The sequence below is a fragment of the Apium graveolens genome, chromosome 6 (assembly GCF_009905375.1).
Source record: "Apium graveolens cultivar Ventura chromosome 6, ASM990537v1, whole genome shotgun sequence".
NCBI lineage: Eukaryota > Viridiplantae > Streptophyta > Magnoliopsida > Apiales > Apiaceae > Apium > Apium graveolens.
Window position 1 is genome coordinate 59,333,659 of NC_133652.1, and position 7,851 is coordinate 59,341,509.

Here is a 7,851-nt window from a genome sequence, read left to right on the forward strand (position 1 = left end):
CCTCCTTATAAAAATTTCGTCCTCGAAATTTAACTTATGCACAACTACTCAAAAATGCGAATATAATATATACAAGACAAATATCGAAGCAACACAAAACGAAGCACATTCTTAAGTCAGTGATCATTCTAAAGTCTACACACGCTCACAGGTCGAGCCTAAATTCACACCTGGGCCTAAAGGCAAGTCTACAGAAACTTAAAACTCTAGCTCAGATACCAACTATAACAACCCAACAAATAAAATTTAAATAAATTTGAGCTCTATAAATAGAACTCCATTAAAAAACTGATTAAACTTTACAACTTCTCAAAAATCCAATAAAGTTACAATTCTTGAAATAAAATACAACTAAATTACAACCACACCAACAAACTCTAAAGAAAATCTAAGAAGATACAAAATTCCTCAAAGTTTTGGAACTCGCACTCTTCCCCTTAAACAACCCACCTAAAAGAGAGAATACCTGCCGGAGGAAAACAAAGAGAACACAGGACCGACAGTGAACGAAAGGCTCATATACGGATATAAAACAAAGCATAACTGAACAAATATTAAAAGATGAGGAGGCTAAAGTACAACCGAATGTCTGAATAAAGATCAATAGAAATAATAAATGAGATAATTAGAAAATGGATACTCAACTCACAAAGCAAAGCAATTCTTTTTAAACAAAATAAACTTACCACTTAAGCTTAATATAATCACAGTAATAATATAATCGAAAGAATATTGATAAAATGGAATCATACCCTTACACGTACTCTTACACATGTTCTCGCACTTACAAAATAATACACAAAATAGCTTACATACGAATATGGGAAACACTCTTAATTACACTTACAGGATGTCCTACATTTTCGGTAATCCAGAATTATGTAGTCATCAAAACTTACAGGGGCTTGCACAATACAAAGCAAATGCTACCCAATATCTTACAGGGGCTTGCACGGCAATAAGCACATGCTACCCAAAAGGCCAAATTATACACATACTAGCCATGACTATACGTGTTCCACAACTTCAGCGACACGCCCATACAATTTAAGTAAACCGCATAGGAGGTGCCAAGCACGAGATTATCCCCTCGCGACTGATGTCTTACAAACTCCCAAGTCATACAATTAACATAAATAACTCAAAATAAATATTCAAAAATCACACACTCAAATATCTTACATCTCCAAAATCATATATAAATTTATCAAAATAATCTCAAAACACTATAACCCAACATCACCAAATAAAATAACATAACAAACCACTAATTATTGATAAGCTCAAATATATTCAGTTTCAGAGAATGTCAAATTACTGCATAAAGATGAATTCAACTGAAAAAGTACGTAACACGAAAGTCATAGAAATTTCCGAGACCTTTCCAGAATGGTAAGGCTCATTGAATACGAACAAGTAACGAATTCAGAAAAGATATATTGGTAGAGTGCTGAACAGAATCACCCCCTGATTACAGTAGTATTATGATGTTTAAGACATCAAAACCATAGAATTTAGCAGCGGATTATAAACGTAAAATACAGATATTGAAAAGAGCTTTTCAGAATGGTATTGCTCATAATAGTTGAACAAATATTCAATTTACTATGAATTTAAGAAGTTAGAACGTACAAGCACAATTTGACCCACCAGATTTAATAAATTGCAGATTTTGAGATACTTACAAGCAGAATTTCAAAAAATGGAAAGAACGAAAAAACGAAGATAATCAAATTAGCTTTCCAACCAGCATGGAATCACAACAATCCAATAAATATAGAATTAAATACAAATTTCACAAGAATTCAGATTAGTAGAATTGAAGAACAAGAATCTGATGAAGTATAACAAGATTTAGAATATAAGGAAAATATCCGTACCTCGAGATCTTTGTTATCGAGAATACTAACAAAGATTTCAGAACTGTAAATCATAAGAACCCCAATTTCACAAACGCCAAATTCATAACCCTCCAAAAAGTTCTTGATGTTCATCTCCATCTTCATATATTTTCTCTTTATCTCTTCTATCTCTCTCTCTCCTCTCTTCCCTGATGAAAGTAACGCAACCCTTATTTTTTAGCAAACCCTAACTCTTATATTCCTTCTTTTTTATTGAAACACGCTTTTTTTTAAAAGCCTAACTATTTTTTTACAAACACTCTTAAAACAATATTATGAATATAAGAATAAAAATAAACTTACACAGACTATTTTAATTATAACTCATTAATATTATTCAATATTAAATATCAAATAATATAATTAAAAAAATCACAAAAATATAGGGATGTTATATTCTTCCCTCCTTACAAAAATTTCGTCCTCGAAATTTAACTTACGCACCACTACTCAAAAATGCGAATATAATGTATACAAGACAAATATCGAAGCAACACAAAACGAAGCACATTCTTAAGTCAGTGATCATTCTAAAGTCTACACACGCTCACAGGTCGAGCCTAAATTCACACCTGGGCCTAAAGGCAAGTCTACAAAAACTTAAAACTCCAGCTCAGATACCAACTATAACAATCCAACAAATAAAATTTAAATAAATTTGAGCTCTATAAATAGAACTCCATTAAAAAACTGATTAAACTTTACAACTTCTCAAAAATCCAATAAAGTTACAATTCTTGAAATAAAATACAACTAAATTACAACCACACCAACAAACTCTAAAGAAAATCTAAGAAGATACAAAATTCCTCAAAGTCTTGAAACTCGCACTCTTCCCCTTAAACAACCCACCTAAAAGAGAGAATACCTGCCGGAGGAAAACAAAGAGAACACAGGACCGACAGTGAACGAAAGGCTCATATACGGATATAAAACAAACCATAACTGAACAAATATTAAAAGATGAGGAGGCTAAAGTACAACCGAATGTCTGAATGAAGATCAATAGAAATAATAAATGAGATAATTAGAAAATGGATACTCAACTCACAAAGCAAAGCAATTCTTTTTAAACAAACTAAACTTACCACTTAAGCTTAATATAATCACAGTAATAATATAATCGAAAGAATATTGATAAAATGGAATCATACCCTTACACGTACTCTTACACATGTTCTCACACTTAAAAAATAATACACAAAATAGCTTACATACGAATATGGGAAACACTCTTAATTACACTTACAGGATGTCCTACATTTTCGGTAATCCAGAATTATGAAGTCATCAAAACTTACAGGGGCTTGCACAATACAAAGCAAATGCTACCCAATATCTTACAGGGGCTTGCACGGCAATAAACACATGCTACCCAAAAGGCCAAATTATACACATACTAGCCATGACTATACGTGTTCCACAACTACAGCGACACGCCCATACAATTTAAGTAAACCGCATAGGAGGTGCCAAGCACGAGATTATCCCCTCGCGACTGATGTCTTACAAACTCCCAAGTCATACAAATAACATAAATAACTCAAAATAAATACTCAAAAATCACACACTCAAATATCTTACATCTCCAAAATCATATATAAATTTATCAAAATAACCTCAAAACACTATAACCCAACATCACCAAATAAAATAACATAACAAACCACTAATTATTGATAAGCTCAAATATATTCAGTTTCAGAGAATGTCAAATTACTGCATAAAGATGAATTCAACTGAAAAAGTACGTAACACGAAAGTCATAGAAATTTCCGAGACCTTTCCAGAATGGTGAGGCTCATTGAATATGAACAAGTAACGAATTCAGAAAAGATATATTGGTAGAGTGTTGAACAGAATCATCCCCTGATTACAGTAGTATTATGATGTTTAAGACATCAAAACCATAAAATTTAGCAGCGGATTATAAACGTAAAATACAGATATTGAAAAGAGCTTTTCAGAATGGTATTGCTCATAATAGTTGAACAAATATTCAATTTACTATGAATTTAAGAAGTTAGAACGTACAAGCACAATTTGACCCACCAGATTTAATAAATTGCAGATTTTGAGATACTTACAAGCAGAATTTCAGAAAATGGAAAGAACGAAAAAACGAAGATAATCAAATTAGCTTTCCAACCAGCATGGAATCACAACAATCCAATAAACATAGAATTAAATACAAATTTCACAAGAATTCAGATTAGTAGAATTGAAGCACAAGAATCTGATGAAGTATAACAAGATTTAGAATATAAGGAAAATATCCGTACCTCAAGATCTTTGTTATCGAGAATACCAACAAAGATTTCAGAATTGCTAATCATAAGAACCCCGATTCCACAAACGCCAAATTCAAAACCCTCTAAAAATTTCTTGATGTTCATCTCCATCTCCATCTATTTTCTCTTTCTCTCTTCTATCTCTCTCTCTCTCCTCTCTTCCCTGATGAAAGTAACGCAACCCTTATTTCTTAGCAAACCCTAACTCTTATATTCCTTCTTTTTTATTGAAAGACGCTTTTTTTAAAAGCCTTACTATTTTTTTACAAACACTCTTAAAACAATATTATGAATATAAGAATAAAAATAAACTTACACAGACTATTTTAATTATAACTCATTAATATTATTCAATAGTAAATATCAAATAATATAATTAAAAAAATCACAAAAATATAGGGATGTTATATTCTTCCCTCCTTATAAAAATTTCGTCCTCGAAATTTAACTTATGCACAACTACTCAAAAATGCGAATATAATGTATACAAGACAAATATCGAAGCAACACAAAACGAAGCACATTCTTAAGTCAGTGATCATTCTAAAGTCTACACACGCTCACAGGTCGAGCCTAAATTCACACCTGGGCCTAAAGGCAAGTCTACAGAAACTTAAAACTCTAGCTCAGATACCAACTATAACAACCCAACAAATAAAATTTAAATAAATTTGAGCTCTATAAATAGAACTCCATTAAAAAACTGATTAAACTTTACAACTTCTCAAAAATCCAATAAAGTTACAATTCTTGAAATAAAATACAACTAAATTACAACCACACCAACAAACTCTAAAGAAAATCTAAGAAGATACAAAATTCCTCAAAGTCTTGGAACTCGCACTCTTCCCCTTAAACAACCCACCTAAAAGAGAGAATACCTGCCGGAGGAAAACAAAGAGAACACAGGACCGACAGTGAACGAAAGGCTCATATACGGATATAAAACAAAGCATAACTGAACAAATATTAAAAGATGAGGAGGCTAAAGTACAACCGAATGTCTGAATAAAGATCAATAGAAATAATAAATGAGATAATTAGAAAATGGATACTCAACTCACAAAGCAAAGCAATTCTTTTTAAACAAACTAAACTTACCACTTAAGCTTAATATAATCACAGTAATAATATAATCGAAAGAATATTGATAAAATGGAATCATACCCTTACACGTACTCTTACACATGTTCTCGCACTTACAAAATAATACACAAAATAGCTTACATACGAATATGGGAAACACTCTTAATTACACTTACAGGATGTCCTACATTTTCGGTAATCCAGAATTATGTAGTCATCAAAACTTACAGGGGCTTGCACAATACAAAGCAAATGCTACCCAATATCTTACAGGGACTTGCACGGCAATAAGCACATGCTACCCAAAAGGCCAAATTATACACATACTATCCATGACTATACGTGTTCCACAACTTCAGCGACACGCCCATACAATTTAAGTAAACTGCATAGGAGGTGCCAAGCACGAGATTATCCCCTCGCGACTGATGTCTTATAAACTCTCAAGTCATACAATTAACATAAATAACTCAAAATAAATATTCAAAAATGACACACTCAAATATCTTACATCTCCAAAATCATATATAAATTTATCAAAATAATCTCAAAACACTATAACCCAACATCACCAAATAAAATAACATAACAAACCACTAATTATTGATAAGCTCAAATATATTCAGTTTCAGAGAATGTCAAATTACTGCATAAAGATGAATTCAACTGAAAAAGTACGTAACACGAAAGTCATAGAAATTTCCGAGACCTTTCCAGAATGGTAAGGCTCATTGAATACGAACAAGTAACGAATTCAGAAAAGATATATTGGTAGAGTGCTGAACAGAATCATCCCCTGATTACAGTAGTATTATGATGTTTAAGACATCAAAACCATAGAATTTAGCAGCGGATTATAAACGTAAAATACAGATATTGAAAAGAGCTTTTCAGAATGGTATTGCTCATAATAGTTGAACAAATATTCAATTTACTATGAATTTAAGAAGTTAGAACGTACAAGCACAATTTGACCCACCAAATTTCATAAATTGCAGATTTTGAAATACTTACAAGCAGAATTTCAGAAAATGGAAAGGACGAAAAAACGAAGATATCAAATTAGCTTTCCAACCAGCATAGAATCACAACAATCCAATAAACATAGAATTAAATACAAATTTCACAAGAATTCAGATTAGTAGAATTGAAGCACAAGAATCTGATGAAGTATAACAAGATTTAGAATATAAGGAAAATATCCGTACCTCGAGATCTTTGTTATCGAGAATACTAACAAAGATTTCAGAACTGCAAATCATAAGAACCCCAATTCCACAAACGCCAAATTCATAACCCTCCAAAAAGTTCTTGATGTTCATCTCCATCTCCATCTATTTTCTCTTTCTCTCTTCTATCTCTCTCTCTCCTCTCTTCCTTGATGAAAGTAACGCAACCCTTATTTTTTAGCAAACCCTAACTCTTATATTCCTTCTTTTTTATTGAAACACGCTTTTTTTTAAAAGCCTTACTATTTTTTTACAAACACTCTTAAAACAATATTATGAATATAAGAATAAAAATAAACTTACACAGACTATTTTAATTATAACTCATTAATATTATTCAATAGTAAATATCAAATAATATAATTAAAAAATCACAAAAATATAGGGATGTTATATTCTTCCCTCCTTACAAAAATTTCGTCCTCGAAATTTAACTTACGCACCACTACTCAAAAATGCGAATATAATGTATACAAGACAAATATCAAAGCAACACAAAACGAAGCACATTCTTAAGTCAGTGATCATTCTAAAGTCTACACACGCTCACAAGTCGAGCCTAAATTCACACCTGGGCCTAAAGGCAAGTCTACAGAAACTTAAAACTCCAGCTCAGATACCAGCTATAACAACCCAACAAATAAAATTTAAATAAATTTGAGCTCTATAAATAGAACTCCATTAAAAAACTGATTAAACTTTACAACTTCTCAAAAATCAAATAAACTTACAATTCTTGAAATAAAATACAACTAAATTACAACCACACCAACAAACTCTAAAGAAAATCTAAGAAGATACAAAATTCCTCAAAGTCTTGGAACTCGCACTCTTTCCCTTAAACAACCCACCTAAAAGAGAGAATACCTGCCGGAGGAATACAAAGAGAACACAGGACCGACAGTGAACGAAAGGCTCATATACGGATATAAAATAAAGCATAACTGAACAAATATTAAAAGATGAGGAGGCTAAAGTACAACCGAATGTCTAAATGAAGATCAATAGAAATAATAAATGAGATAATTAGAAAATGGATACTCAACTCACAAAGCAAAGCAATTCTTTTTAAACAAACTAAACTTACCACTTAAGCTTAATATAATCACGGTAATAATATAATCGAAAGAATATTGATAAAATGGAATCATACCCTTACACGTACTCTTACACATGTTCTCACACTTACAAAATAATACACAAAATAGCTTACATACGAATATGGGAAACACTCTTAATTACACTTACAGGATGTCCTACATTTTCGGTAATCCAGAATTATGAAGTCATCAAAACTTACAGGGGCTTGCACAATACAAAGCAAATGCTACCCAATATCTAACA